Here is a 15,906-nt window from a genome sequence, read left to right as displayed (position 1 = left end):
AATGCTTGTGCCTTCTTGCAGCTGACCTGGGGCCCTAATCGAGATCTTTGAAGGGATGGCAAGGACAAAGGAAAATTGAGTTTGGCTCAGCAACATGCAGCTTGGTATAGAAGACACACACACGCAGTTTAAGCACTGGGGAGAAGACATGTCCCAGGTAGGTCTGGGGTAATGCCATGTTCAAATTGTTCTGTAGTATGCTAAAGTCCAGGAGAAAAACAAAACAAAACAAACAAACCCAAAATATTATGAAAGGAATCTGGATATTTAACAGTGGAAGTACGCAGCTGATCAGCTGATCAAAACATCCACATTTATGAGAATCTTGGTACAGTTAGCATCACACACAGGCCTGTGAATGAACAGCTGTGATTTGATCCCAAGGTGACCATCTTGACCTTCAATTATAATGAAACAGCTATTATGACATTTGAGGCACAGATAGCAGTTATTTATGCAATACCCATGCTCGACAGTTGTTGATTCAAGGAACTGTCTAGCTACTATAGAAATTAAAATTTAAAATCAGAGCTTTTGTCTTCTCCAACTGAAAAGCAAAACTTCCAGGTTTTCAGAATATCTTTACAACAAATCTGCTACATGGAAAAGGCACAGGGTCCAAGTCCATGCACGATGCTCTTGAATATAAACCCTCGCTTTTCCTCCTCCTCTTACAGTGCATATATTTTGCTTATGCTCATCTTGTTCTGGTGCTGCCAGACATAGTTACTGCAGATGCATTGATTGCTTACTGTTAAATACAGTTGTTTTATCAGTATGCATCCCTTTGTCAGAATGTTATGTGACACTGAAAGCAGTTGTGCTGTCAATGACATGGAAACAGAAGGAATTTATTACCCTTCAAATCAAAATCATGAAGCACCATATGAAAGCCTAACTTTCTCCAGAGCACAGCTCTCTCCATAATCACTATCAGCCATGAGGATCTGTGTGGTTTGTCACATGCACATTTCAGCTGTGAAAATGCCCCTAAATTCATACAGCAGGAAACTGGTTTTATCTGTGTCAAAAATGTCTATATACATACTTCACTATTCATAAAAATAATATCAAGGAACAGTAAATACATATCATATTTGGAATGCAAACAGAGCCCTATTCAGTTTCCATCATTCTGCTGCTCCACATCAAAAGCATCATAATACATGTGCTTCCAAAATTATAACCAAATTATCTGTCATAGAATGCTACTGTCGATGGTTGCAATATCAGGCTTTAAAGCTCCTGCATATAGCTATGTCTGACCATCAGTAAGTACTCCGACAACTATATGAGATTGCCCATGTGCATGTTCCACCCATGTTACACTTGGATTTTAAGTGATGCCTTTTTTAGGACTGATGAAGCAAAGAAAAATTTATTTAATGGGAAATCCTGAAAGCGCACAGAGTTTCGAAGAATCACTCATTATACTTAAGCTCCAGCTCAGGAGCACAGCTCCATTCCTCCCAGTTGTAGCTCTTGGAAATTCTGCAACATGGAGTTCAGAGACTCAAAGAAAAATTACCAGTGATTGCATTATTATGGGCAATACTGATTTCAACTGACATTCTTTTAGATGCTCACTCTTACTTTGCACTCAGCTGCTGAGAACTGTTACATGTTTGTTTCTTTTATTTTTGTTACACTACAGGGAAACAGAAAAATTGCATTTGGAAATCACCTACCTTGGGAGGCAGGCCATCCAAAGCTCACAAAGTCTTGAGGTGCAGTGATATACCGCGGGGAGAAACAATGCCAGAGAAAATACCAACAGTTTCCCCAAGTACACCGTATTTTTGCCAAGCATATCTTTAAAGCAACTGCCCAACAACGAGATTCCCAAATCCTCCGCAGCCTGGTAAGGAATTAGCCATTGTCCTCAGCAAGAGTAGCACGACTGTGCTATGGTGCCATCCAATACAGATGAATGAAACAGAGTAAGATTGCCACTTGCTACCAATTTAATGAATGACAACACTCTCCTCTTAATCCAGATAATATTCTAAGACTGACCTCTAAATTGAAATAGCCAATTAACTGGTATCTTTATATCCCTCCACTGTGATGTTGTATTATTTAGACAAGCCAGACTCTATTATTCAAGAGTTGCATGAGCAGTTTTGCCTTTCAGTGTTATTAGGTTTTTTCGTACAGGAGATACAGAATGAACACACAAGAACTAGAAATTAAGACTTTCTCTTGCAAAACCAATAGCATTATCAAAGGTTGACAACATTATATTACTTTGATACTAAATCAAAACATCTTGTCTAGGACATACTCAAGTAATCCTGGTGTCCTGCTTGAGGTCTTCAAGATCAGGTGGATGTTCCTCTACAACAAAGTGGATAAAAAACCCCCCATTATTAAACATCAGTATAAGTAGGTTTAGGGACATTTTACATTTTTGTCAAATAATACTCTCCCTGAAATATTTCCTTATTGTCTAATGATCTCACTGGCACTTTCTTATTTCATTGTCATCTTTAGTAGGCCATAGTTTGGCATGTTCATGTGAACTAAATAGCATTTCGCACTCAGATTACATATATTTCAGTAGTCAACTGCTTTTCAGCATTGAAGAAAAATGCCAAGATGTGGATCTATGTGAGTATGTCAGCTGTAAAACATCCCTATCCATACAGAAGGACAGATTTCTTACTGGCTGTAAATGGATCTGCATCTCCTGAAAGTAGCAAAACTTTACTTTGCTTTTCCACTTTCTGATGCAAAACAGTTTGCACATAGGAAAAGGAACACTGAAATGGCAGAGGACTTAAATCTAGGACTGTAATATTGTCCACGGCTTGCTCTGCTACCATTCTGCATCCCAGGGCACGAAGCAAATTCCTGAAGCCTCAGTACTTCTCCCACAACAGCAATTGAAGGTGGTCCCTGATAAACAGTACCTTTTGACAAAGTCTACTGGACTGGGAAGCAACAGGCGTAACAGGCATTTAGTACTGCATACAATTCTATATAGAATTGATACAACAATCCTAAACTGAAAGAATGGAAGAAAACTCCAAGGTTAGTTTACCTTTTTTTTTTTTTTGTTGCTCTTATGGTCCTTATTTCTTAAGTCAATCTTGTAAAAGGCCATGAACGTCTTCAGTATGTGCTCTTCCCTTCACAATTTTCTCTACTCTGCTGTTTGCCCATCGTAAACGATTGAGACATTGACTGCAACATATTAAAACAGCTGAAATCGGTCAACTTCCAAAAAAGGAATTTAGAGAAGATCACCTAGACTTTAGCTGTGAAATCCTAGCTCAATGAAAAAACCCACAAAGCTACAGTTGATTTCAGGGAGCATCACAAGATTTCACCACTAGAACATGGACAGATTAAAGCTAAGGAAAAGCTTATTGAAATGCTTTTCCATCTCTTACATTTTTGTCATGAATTTCAGCTTACCTTCCAATTCATATAATGCAACCATGACCAGAAATTTCCCCAGTAACTAGTAAAGCAAATTCTATGGCCTGCTTCCCACAGCTGTACTAGGAATTCAGCCAAAGGAAATGAAGACTTGTCTAATTCTCACTCTTTTTTAAAAAATCTACACCACCTTATTCAAATAGCACTAGTTAAGTTCACCTGCATTTTCCTAACCTTCAGTATCTTAACCTACCCACCACTGCATGCTAATGAAGACTAACACAACAGAAATAACATCGTGTAGCACAGTTACAGACATAGCAAAAGCACCAGAGAACCCAGTTCAAGAAAAGAGATATTATATTGATAGCACACAAAAGAAACTGCCAATTTCAGGGTATGGGCACATGTAGACTCTGCTTTCTACACGAAAAATACCATTGGAAGGAGACAAATACACATCAGTAGGGCTGTGGAAGTAACAAAGCCTCAATAACTCAGCAAATTACTAGTGCTGATCAAGTGTGGCAAGGGGAGGAGTACTCCACTCCCTTTATCAATTTTACAGGAATTCCGTGCCCCTACACCGTCTTAATCTGGCCCCACTATGTAATTACCTCTGCTGTCCTAGTCCTGGGCATCTCTTAACAAACAGCCACCCCTACTATAAGTGCCTGCAAAAGCTTTCCAGTTGCCCAAGTTTGGCCTCTCTCCCTCCTTCTTTTTTATATATATTATATATATAAAATACATATATTTATATATATTACATAAATTGTATATATATAAATACTATATATATAAAAATATACAGACTCCTATGGGAAGCCTTTGAATTTGCTCTTGAAGAGGCACAGTGGAACTAATCAATTATCCCTCTTGTTTTTTGATAACTCTAGAGAACAATTTTTACTTTTGTGCACATCCATTGCAGTACAGTTTTGGCATCATATGTAGCAACCTCCCAACAAGGACTGTACAACATTGAAGTTAAAATAATTCCCATCCAGAGAGAAGGTTTTAGGCTCATTAAAAGAATGCTTTTCAAAGCCATATCCTCTATCAACTGTCTCTAAAACTGGTAAAACTCAAAGTTACACTCTTATAGGATTGCTCCTTTCCTAGAATTCAAATATATGGTGTTGCAAATTAAAACCATTCAGCATCTGGTTAATCACTGCATTGAAAAAAACAAAGCAAAAAACAAGTCATAGCAGAACAGCAACATTGCTAATTTCCCTGGCTATGAAAAAGCACAGAAACGATCATTTAAACATTAATGTGAATTCTCTCAAAATGAACACATATTAATTCATTTTCCAGAAAATTTATGATAATTTCATGTTAATTCTTTGCCTCCTGTTTTCAGAGTCACTGATGACTCAGTGCAGCTATCTGTATGCTGAACATCAGCTGTTGAGCACAGTGTAAGATGTAATGTGGAGATTTTCACAGCAGGTTTTGTCTAAATGTGGAACTCCACAGCAAATAGCCATCTGCTAGTCAGCCACATTAGTAAAGTCTATGTGTGTGTGTACGTGTATGTGCATGTTCCCACACAGACTACTAATGCCTTAGTAAAGCAAAAGTTTAACAGGGGGAAAAAAAAAAATCTTTACAAAAAAGGACATATTTATATAATATATATAATTTGTATAATATCTGTCATATTTACCAAGCTATAGCATTAGCTATTCAATATCAACTACCACCTTAGAAAACTAAAGTACAGTTATGTTTCAGTTCAATAATTTTGATGTTGTGGAGCTTACATTTTCCCATTATCATAACAACATAATACACATGCCAAAACTCTTCACAACATCAAACACTTAAACCGCTTGCATTGCACTTCACAGGCTGTAATGTGCCCCATACATTAAAAAAAGATGCACTGCACATTAGAAGCATTAAGATGGTTAATTTGCTTTTCTCCCAGGCATGCTCCCAGCCCACCTCTCTTACTCTTTTTAGGCTACTACTTTGTTCATTCCTTCTGTGTCTTACTGCATAACTCCAGGTCTATCCCACACAGACACGTTTATATTTATTGTTCTTTACAAACTGCTTTTTCACATTAATTTCTTCTGTTACCTTTCAGATAATTCATTCCTTGCACATCATTTCCTGTGCAGCAATCAATTCTTTACCACAGGCAACTTTGCAGAAGTGCCTTCGAAGGCAATGGTTAAAGGACCATTTTTGTCTCCCTCCTCCCTGTGATTTTTGAGGGCTAAGGCAAGTGGCAGGATGTTTTCTCACTTGTTTCTGTTTAAATGTATGTTACAAAATGAAATTAACTTTTCCTCAAAACTTCTTTTTTTTGCTCTGATGTTCTGGGTTTTCTTTGCACTCAGGATACTGTGTCCTAAAAACCTATTCTGGGTTGAACAGGACGGGCTGCGTGCAGTGTTGTGGGCTGGCCAACAGCTTGATTTGGTCTTAAGTCTCATTTGCCACCATTTTTTGCTCACAACTGCCAGTTGTCAGTGTTGCTTTCAAACAGAAGAAAATGGAAAACGACTTCCTTTAAGATATATAGATATACTAGCCTTTGGTGGGGAGCAGGGGCATAAAGTGGGGGAAGATAATGGGAGAGTTAAGTGAGCAAAACTCAGGTCTTCCGTACCTCAGGATATTGGCCCTCATGGTTAACATGCAAGTTCCCAAGCCAGGGAAGTAAGATTAAGTCCAAGTCCTTTATAACTGGGTCTTTAGAAAGTACTGGGGCAACAACAAGGTTTTTTCGTTAAACCTAACTGACACTCTGTTTTACGTAGCTTCAAAATCGAAGGACTCATTTATGCTTGCACATTAGTTTCTTGCCTTTTTTCCCCAGTCTTTTCTTCCGTCTCTGACTTCAAATATGTCAATTATTTTCTATGTTTAGAAGCAGTACATTAGAAATTTGATCTGGTCATGCTCTCATGCTTACCTTTTCTGCAAAATGGCACAGCAACAGAGTGGTAGACACCCCAAAATCAAAAATCCTCCTGCCACAAGCACAATCAGTCGAAATGTCAGTTGCATATCTGTAGAGTCAGCAGAGGTTTGCATTAGATGTGAATCATTCTGAGATACATATTGAGGTACAGATGACATAGATTAACCTGTAAGACAGACAGGTATATATCTCAGCCAGCAACACAATGCAAAAAAGTAGGTCTTAGAAATGAGCTCAGATGAGAAAGATCAAGTCTCAATTTTGACCTGCATTTGAACAGCCCAGGTTTGCTTAGTTTCAGAAGCAACTGGGGTTTGAGTGAGCCCAGAGCATGAGGGGTGGGGGATAGCAAAGTCCTTTAGAAACTTGTTTGCATCCTTAGGAATGGAGACAAAATCATGCAAACGAATGCTATCTACCTACTTCAGTTCATAACTTTTGCAGCATTTTCTTAAAGCATCATTTTATTCCTAATGAAATTCAGGACAAAACTCCCAGATAAGAACCATTTGAGTATGCAGCCTGTGACTATCTTACAGAAACACAAGTGCCATGAGTTTAATATCTGCTAAGCACTTCTGTTTTGTCAACAGATTGCTATGAAACAAACAGCATGTGCTACCAGGGCAGTAAATGTCTGCATTTTCTTTGGACATATGTTGTACATCCAGAAGGCCTCTAGTAGCTAACTAATCTATGAGCAAATAATTCTGTAAAATAGTCAGCCCTTGATATTTATGTCCAAACAATAAAAGCTTAACTGGAATGAGGAATCAAACAGTCACAACTGAATAAGCATATTTAATTTTAACATTTGCTTGAGTATGGTGTCCTTCAACTGAGCAGAAGAGCTGTAATTTTCACTGTACAGCTTTCCTTCTTGCTATAGTGCAGCCCCTAGGAAACCTGTTGCAGCTGACCCTCCTTGAGCAGGGAAGATTTGACTGTATGTTCTTGAGAGGTCCCTTCAACACCAAATAATTCTGTGCCTAATAAAGAGCCTCTAACTTCCTTGTACTTTTCAGTTTCTTGAAGCAACTGTGAAAAGCAACTGTCTCTACCAAGCAGTATAAACAGGAAAAAAGTTAATATTTGATACAACCCTTTCAGTGAAGCAGAGATTACCACAGAGTTACGTGCAAAGGTAGGACATACAAAAAGTTTGCTGTGTTCATGAGAGAGAAGAAAATCCACGTACACTACATCCATGTGCAAATTAAAAAAAACAAGGTAAAATATTACGTTAAGGCTATAATTTGAGAATAGAGCCACAAAAAATGTTAGGTGTAAGAGATTTCTGCAGATCTTGTAGGTCAACCTCCAAGGATGGAGACTCCACCACCTTTCTAATTACTTGTTCTAGAGTTGCACTACTTTACTAATGAATTTCCCCGCCACCTGATGTCCAAGCTAAATTTCCGAAGAATCAATTAGCAGTAATTCCCACTTGTTTTATCATCTGGTTCTACCAGGCATTTGTGGCTCCCTCATCTTAGTAACTGCCCTCCTAAACAGGCTTCAGTACCTATTAAACAACCAATTAGCCTCCTCTTCACCAAATTAAATAAATCCAATTCTCTCACCTTTTCGTGACAGCACTTTCAGAGAGTCACTACTACTTTGGATTAATCCCCCCTTTCCACAAATAAAGTCTTCACTCCATTCTTTATACTAACATATTTGACTATGTTTATTTGTATCACATGTTCTTTGCTTGTGCTGGGATTGACAAGATATCCAGATAATTCCTTGAATCAATTGTTTTCTGCATTTTATATATATATATATATATACACGCACAAACAAATGCAAGCTTAGACTTACATTGAAGAGAGTGGTGACCTGAAAAACTAAAGGAAGAAACAGAAATGAAAATCACATTGTCTGACCAGAAGCACCATTTGGCTATGAGGTAGTTATCTACAGAAGTATACTTACTGTCTTTAAATGGCATATAACAAATCGGTTCATAGCTGGTTTGGAAAGGACAACAATTATTTTCCAAGCATTTGGTTGTGTTAAGGCCCACTTCTACATGACAAGGAATTAAGGTTTGTCCTTCTCTATGACGGCATGCTTTAAAGAAAAAGAAATAATATGTAAGATCTCTATTCTAGGAGCAATGCTGAAGCAGAAGGAAGTTATCATTTTGATGTCCCTAGTATGTTTTCATAAGATAAATCTGCCAGAAAAAAGTATCATTCACTTTCATGTATGTTCTTTCCCCAAAACTAATTTTTATATTAAATTTAACAGAAAAGCTAAAATGTCCTCCAAAATCTTCTGTAATTCACTTCAGTAAGAAACATTTACAAAACCCAATCTAACCATCATTGTACAGCTTTTTTGTACTTAGGTTTGTAAAATAAGTGGGAAAGAATTTCCTGACGGGACTGTTTAATTAAAAAAGAAAACAAATTTAAGATTTTTTTTTTTTTTTAAGGGTCCAGCAAGCATAGGATATGTTGCAACAAACCATCTCTGTTCGGCACCAATTACATGTTTTTACAGGCACCTGAAAATCAGCTTGTAGGAACAAACGCCCAAGATAATCCGATCAGTTACTGATGGTCTCAAACCTATCATCTTGTACAGCATATGGTTCTTCACTCTTCCAGTCCCTGCCTTTGCCTTCTGTGACTTGGCTGGTGTGGCTGGAGCACTTGCTGGTGAAGACCAATGCAAAAAAAGTCATTGAGTACCTCAGCCTTCACCATGTTCCAGGTAACCACATCTCCTGTTTCCTTCCGGAGAGGGCCCACATTTTCCCTCATCTTCCTTTCATCCATGGAAGCTTTTCTTATTGCCCTTGATGTCCCTGGCAGATTTAATTCTATCAGGGCTTTAGCTTTCCTAACCTGATCTCTGGCTGCCTGGACAATTTCTCTATATTCTTCCCAGGCTACCTGTCTTCGTTTCACACTCTGTAGGCTTCCTTTTTGTGCTGCATTTTGTCCAGGACCTCCTTGTTCATCCATGCAGGCCTCCTAGTATTTTTTTCCCCCGACTTCCTCTTTGTTGGCATGCATCGCTCCTGAGCTTGGAGGCAACCCTTGAATATTAACCAGCTTTCTTGAGCCCCTTGCCCCTTACCAGGGCTTTATCCCATGGTACTCTACCAGGCAGATTCCTCAAGAGACCAAAGTCTGCTCTCCTGAAGTCCAGGGTAACAAGCTTGATATGCACCCTCCTTACCATCCTGAAGAGCTCAAACTCCACCATATTTCCGCTTTTCCTTTCTACCTGTCTGTGATCCAATTATGGATCTTGCAATTTCTGTACATGCCAGACCCTTTCTCTATTCAAAGATATCCTTCTTATTGATATTAGCAAATCAGCATTGCATTTTATGTCTCAATTTTATGAAACAATGTAGTTCTTGGCATTTAACTTCAGCAGTCCAAAAGGTGAGTAGTCCGGTTTAAGCTAACAGCACTGGAACCTCCCCTAGCCAGTAGAAGTGGGAGAGACACTGCCATGGGGTGGAATCCTTCTCTCATTTAGAATGTGCCAAATTGCTCTTTTTGTCCTATGTGTATATGGGAAGACTAGAAAAGTAGTTTAGACCAGATAAAAAGGTGGATCCTACACCAAACTGTCCAACATTTCTAGTGCAATTACATCACTGACAAAGAAGGGGTTTGTAGGAGGGTAGTAAAGCAGCAGAAGCAAATTTCATTGCTCCAAAGGGGCATGTAACAATACTATTTTTAAGAGATCTACTGAGTTCTACAGTATCAGACTGGGGGTTTTAAATACATTAAATGCTGCCAGGTAGGGGTGGGAGGGTCAAGTAGAAGCAAGGCAGAAGAAAGGGGAAGGGACAAGAGAAACAATGCTGCAGTGATAAAGTGGCACTTACTCACTGGCCTGAAGAATCTTAAGAAAGGTTCAAATGCATCTTTCAGTTTCGTAAGTACGCTGGGTACCACTTCACTGTTTTCTAACACATGCTGAGGCGGTGGTGCAAAGCCTGAAAGCTTATAATGATTAGCTCATTACCATCAAAATATCCGTAATTAATTAAATGCAATGACATTTTCATACTGATTATCTTTCATTATGAAGGCATTTATAGTCATTATAAATCATGACTACTGATGGCTAGCAAGGTTAAGCATAGATGTCTTTTTGTTGCATTCACTTCTATTACTTCAAATTGCTTCATGAACCACAATAAGTAAAGAACTAAAGCTATGAAACTTTAATTATAGAATCCATTCAAACAGAAACTGTCAAAGTAAAAAGCCCTACTGTTCACATATAAGGTGCACATTACAGGAAAACTTGTATATATTGTATCTATAGAGGTATTTCTCTTATGTAGGCAAGCAGAGCTTTTAGCTATTGTTTTAAAGATCAGCCCCCAGTTGAAACACAAAACACTGGGAAAGGTAGCTTTATCTGATACAACCAAACACGCATCTGTACCAACATCTTCTTTCACACAGTAACCTACAGCGTTTGTGTAGGTAAGAGTGAAACATCCCTGAATATAGAGGTACTGGAGTATTATCCCAAACCCTGATGATTTGTGGCTCTGGGATGTCTCAATTGGCTTTTATTTTTACACTACTCCAAGAAAAAAATTGGCATCAGTAAACCTTGTTGCCTCACTATATCTCTTTTTCATTAAACAAGTGCAAATCGCAGCAGGACTCTGCTGGCAATCAACCACTGCAAAATGAGGGGAAAAAGAAACCAAGAAACTCAGTATTCCTATTTGCCTGCCTTTTTTTCTCTCAATGAGAAACTTAGACCATCACAACTTTAATAGATTTCAGTGATGGAGTTTATTGAAAGCCATTTCATGGTTTTATAGCTCCCACAAACAGAAGTGAGATCATGGCCTAACCAAAAACTGAGGTATTGAACAACTTCAGTCTTTTGGATTATTGTTCAGCTAGCAGCATCAGGAGCAGAAATTCTCTGTCCTGGGGCACGAATGCCTCTGCTGTGCCATACAAAACTCCCTTGGGAAAAAAAGGCATCAGAGTAGGAAGAAGTGAATGTATGTCAAATAGAGAATCTGAAACTTGCATGTAACAGAAATGTGACCAGCAAAGTTCACACTAACAGTTATGTCACGGTCCCCCTGTAATCAAGACAGAAGAACAGAAAACGTTAAAGATTCTGTAATGACTTCTCAAGAAGTTCATGAGATATGATTGTAAGGTATCCCACAATCGGTTTGCTAAGAATCATCTGAAAATATCACCATGGTGGTCCTGCACAACTCAGAGTTTAAAGTGACACAAGCCACATACACAGGTTTCATGGAACATTGCCAACCAGCATCAGCTGCATCACATACTTATGAATCACATTTATATCTACGTTACAGCTCACACATATACACACCCCATGAAAACATTTTGCTTTGCAGCAACTGAGAGCCTTTCACCAAGATCTGAAAAGGTAGTCTCTGAAGTCTGGTTTCTCAATGCATAAAGGATCAAATGTAAGCTTAATGTGTGGGCTGATCCTTTACACACACGTCAGATGACCAAATTTAGCTTCTGGTGCGAGCGCAAGTTATCAGCCCAAAATCTTTGCTAACTCTTTTGAGCCACCTGCTGCAGTAAGCAAATACATCAACAAAACCCAACAGATTGAAAGAACACCCTTAACTGTATGAGGGGGGGAAAAAAGATGAAGGGGGGAAAACCCAGAAAAAAACTATAATCGAAGGTAAAATAAAGCAAGATACAGTGCCAGGGATGAAACAAGCAGCATGTGTTTCTCATACAGATGCACAAAGAGGGAAATAGAAACTGTACTTGGGGGCGGGGGGAGGGGGGAACCCATAGAATAATAGGTTAGGGTTGGAAAGGACCTTAAGATCATCTAGTTCTACCCCCCTGCCATGCTTTGCTGTATTTAAGTGTCAGGACTGATCAATCCCATCTGAAGGAATTAACAGTCTAATATTTTTCAGTATTTTTCAATCATTACCAAAACAATAATATTGTAAACTTAACTTCTTGCTACTAAAATTACTTGCTGCTTTTGTGAAAATGCATTTCTCCTTGCAATACTCACCTGAATTGATGCTATGAAGCAGTACCAGTACCATATAGTTCCACGCTAGATGGGTGCAAATTAGCAGCATTACTGCAATAAAACCAACAGTAATAGATACGAATTTACGCATTAAAAAAATTATTGATCTTAACTTCTTACTTATGGATTAGAACATGCCAGTAGACTGCTGCACAGAGCAGGACTCCCCTCTTTTGCACAGTTATATTTTTTTTTTGCAATAAGTGATTTTGAGGAAATTATTCTTAAGAACTTAAAGGAAACATCTTGTTAGGAGAGAATAGCCAAAAATCCTCTCTCGGAAGTGTCCCAGAGCAGGACACCTGGCACCCTAAAGAGATCACTTTCAGCTAAAAATTTTAATTCAGTTTGAATGAACAGAATCAAAATTGAACTAAAAATTGTTAGAAGCTTACAACTGAATTCTAGTTTAGCTTGTTGAAATGACTGGATTCAAAATCGGAATATATGAGATAATCTAAGTAAAACATTTTAAAAAGGTGGTTCAAAATGATATTATGGATAAAAACTTTTAGAAATCCCCAATACATCCATAGTAATTTAACAGCAGGTTTAAGCTGGGTTTTTGGTGTTTACCTCCAACCAACCCCCAAAGATTGCTTTGCCAGATGCTGTATTTCATTTCACCTCCTGCTCCTGTCGTTACCCCTAAAAAGGTCTTCTTTTATTATTACCACATATATTTAAGACAGTTTAAACCTAGAGATTACTTTGCTAGTGTTAGTAAAGGAGTAGAACCCCATTTTCTGAATTGCTATACAAGGAAAAAGATGACATTTTACACAGGTATTAGTCTTTGAAGGTCTGTTCCCTCTCACTCTTGCTAAATAAGGAAAGCTTTCCTGCCATTAGAATGTACCTGTTCTGCAGAGCAATATACAGACACATTCTGTCCAACAGAGCAACTTTGCTTTGGTAGGTAAATGTGAAATTATTTCTTAAGTGGACAGAAGTCATGTTTGCCAAGATACCTATTAACATCTAATGCCATACAGGACAACACCTCCTGGGAGAAGAAAAACAAGGGAGATAAAGAGACAATTCCAGTTTTCACCATTACATACTACTTTAGCTGTCTTCTCCGCTACTGTTGGAACAGGAAGACTACAGCTATCCAGAGTACTGCAACTACAGACTTGTTTTGCACAACAACGTGGAATCAAAGCTCATCACAATGAGCTCCCTGTTCCTATGATGCAGATCAGAACCAACAGTACAGGTGTGACAAATGCACCAACAGAGAGGCCAGAAAAAAGCTGCACACAGAGTTTGAAATAAATCAGCCTCCCTTCCCAAGAGAGTTAAGTCTTTTTAATCTTCTAATTCACTAAGTTAAAACCAAGTTTATGCTATTAGCAATCACATTTTGGTGTGGAAACAGCACAAAATTGTGCAGGCCAGGCAGTAGATACCTCAGGACATCAAAATACACTCCTCAAAACAAAGTTCAGTTAAGAGATCTTAAGTCAGAGCTTCCCAATAATCTATTAAACATGAACTAATTAGGTGATGGTATCACCCCATAGGTTCACCAAATATCTGCACAGCCTGACACAAAGCTTCGATATTTCCACTCCTTTTCTTAAGGCTCTTTGCACAGACTTTGAACAAGATTTTAGAAATACAGAAACCTAAAGTAAACTCAGATGCCTCAAAATCAGCAGTTCTCCAGTTGAACTGCCTAGAACAATTTATGTTTCAGAAAAGAGGTATCCTACAACAGCCATCTGAACAGGTAAGAGACCTTGACAAAAAGCTATGTATTTGCTATGCATTCACATTCACATGTTGTGGTTGGTTGGGTTTTTAATTCGTTTCAGTTGAGTAGCGAGTTTAAAGGGTGACTCCTTTTAACCTTATTTGTATGCAGCATTAGCTCACCAATATAAGCAACAACAGAGTGTCCTCAATTTGTGTCATTCTATATGCAGACTAGACACAGCCACTCTCTCAACATCACCAGTAAGATACTCAGAAATGTGTTTCATACAGAACAAACATTCTTCATTTTCTGAAGCATACGATTTCACATGCAATTAAGATCTTCCATATTGCTTCCTCTCATGGAACACTGCATATAGTGTTATGCATTTCTGATGCACAAATACAGGACTTTTCAGATTGCCAAGACTCCAAGAAAATTGGTCCCCACACTGACCACTTAATTGACTTTATTACATTTAGGACTGTTTATGCTCCTTGTTGCAACTCTAGTCTATACCTAAGGTTCAGCTTGAGTCCACTACCCAAAAAAAAGCATATCAAATAACCCGAATCTCCCCAAACAATTCTGTTACACCATTTCTGCAGCAATTGAGTTCTTGGTCCTTTATACAGAGTATGTTAATGGGATTTTTTTTTTCCTTTGCTTTAAACTGACTGCTTTTATTGGAAATCAGTTTCTTATATTCTGCACAAAAAAAATTAAGTCAGTCTTGTTCTATTGAATCCTGAGCAGAAACACGAAACAGTCATCTATGGGTAAGTTCTTCCCTGAGAGAGTGAGGAGGTCCTGGCACAGGGTGCCCAGAGAAGCTGTGGCTGCCCCATCCCTGGTAGTGTTCAAGGTCAGGTTGGACACAGGGGCTTGGAGCAACTGGTCTAGCGGAAGGTGTCCCTCCCCGTGGCAGGGGGTTGGAACTGGCTGAGCTTTAAAGTCCCTTCCAACACAAACCATTCTATGATTGTTGACCTTTTTTATTATCCACTTCCATACAGTACTCAAAGCAGACAAAAATTACTACTCTGAAGTCTATTGTAAAGAAATTTTTAACAACATCAAGTGGCAACGATTCATATTTATGGATTAGTAGCAATTATTTATCTCCATCACAAATTGCTCAAGATTGATGACCTCCATAATTGTGAAAGCAAGACTGACACATGGGATACATTTTAAAAATTGTTACAAGTAGTAAAGAAGATCCATCCCCTGATGCACACCAAAGATCCACAGTTTGCTGCAGGAGACTCAAACTGCTGAAAACTAAAGAGGTTCTGTAGTACCTCGCTTAAGCCTAGTCAAACTCTGGCAAGAACTCTGCAGATCAAACTGGATCTATTCAGAACACAACTTGGAAGAACTAACCCCACTTACCTATGTTCATAACACAGGTAAAGCTGACTTACACTGTCAAGGCATTGAAAGTTCTAGTCACCCTATTATGCATGTGAATACAGCTGGAAAAGACACTGACTAGCACCTTTTAGGATGGAAAACCTAAGTACTGTTCTTTAAAGCAACCACCAGAACTAATATCAGCATCTGCCCCCATCAGGTATTCCACTACAAATCTTACTGTTTCTGGAAATAAACAAAATCTTTAAAAATACACTGGATAACAAAATTTGAGATCCACCTTCCCTCTTGCAGATTAATACCAAATGTCACTTACCACAGGCATACAGCAGGGTTCCTGAAGTGACTGAGGAACTCTCACTGGAATCTAATTAATCTATTGCCTTTTAATGTCAGTACTGAAGGGTTCTGCAGGGAAACATACTGTAGTTCAGCA

General features: G+C 38.5%; 1 protein-coding gene across 1 annotated transcript in view; it reads right to left on the bottom strand.

The window, feature by feature from the left end:
• Window positions 1–1,612: 1,612 nt before the first annotated feature.
• FMR1 (FMRP translational regulator 1) overlaps window positions 1,613–15,906 on the bottom strand; it is a 49,272-nt gene continuing 34,978 nt past the window's right edge. Inside the window, exons 15-19 of the transcript XR_003993335.1 lie at window positions 10,191–10,301; window positions 8,267–8,404; window positions 6,320–6,416; window positions 3,044–3,186; window positions 1,613–2,335 (exon numbers count right to left, since the gene is read on the bottom strand). The gene's annotated coding sequence lies outside the window, so the exon portion shown is untranslated. The remainder of the gene's footprint in view (window positions 2,336–3,043; window positions 3,187–6,319; window positions 6,417–8,266; window positions 8,405–10,190; window positions 10,302–15,906) is intronic.

This window comes from Strigops habroptila, chromosome 9 (assembly GCF_004027225.2).
Source record: "Strigops habroptila isolate Jane chromosome 9, bStrHab1.2.pri, whole genome shotgun sequence".
Taxonomy (NCBI): domain Eukaryota; kingdom Metazoa; phylum Chordata; class Aves; order Psittaciformes; family Psittacidae; genus Strigops; species Strigops habroptila.
The sequence above is the reverse complement of the archived record's forward strand: the minus strand, read 5'-3'. Positions and strand labels throughout refer to the sequence as shown.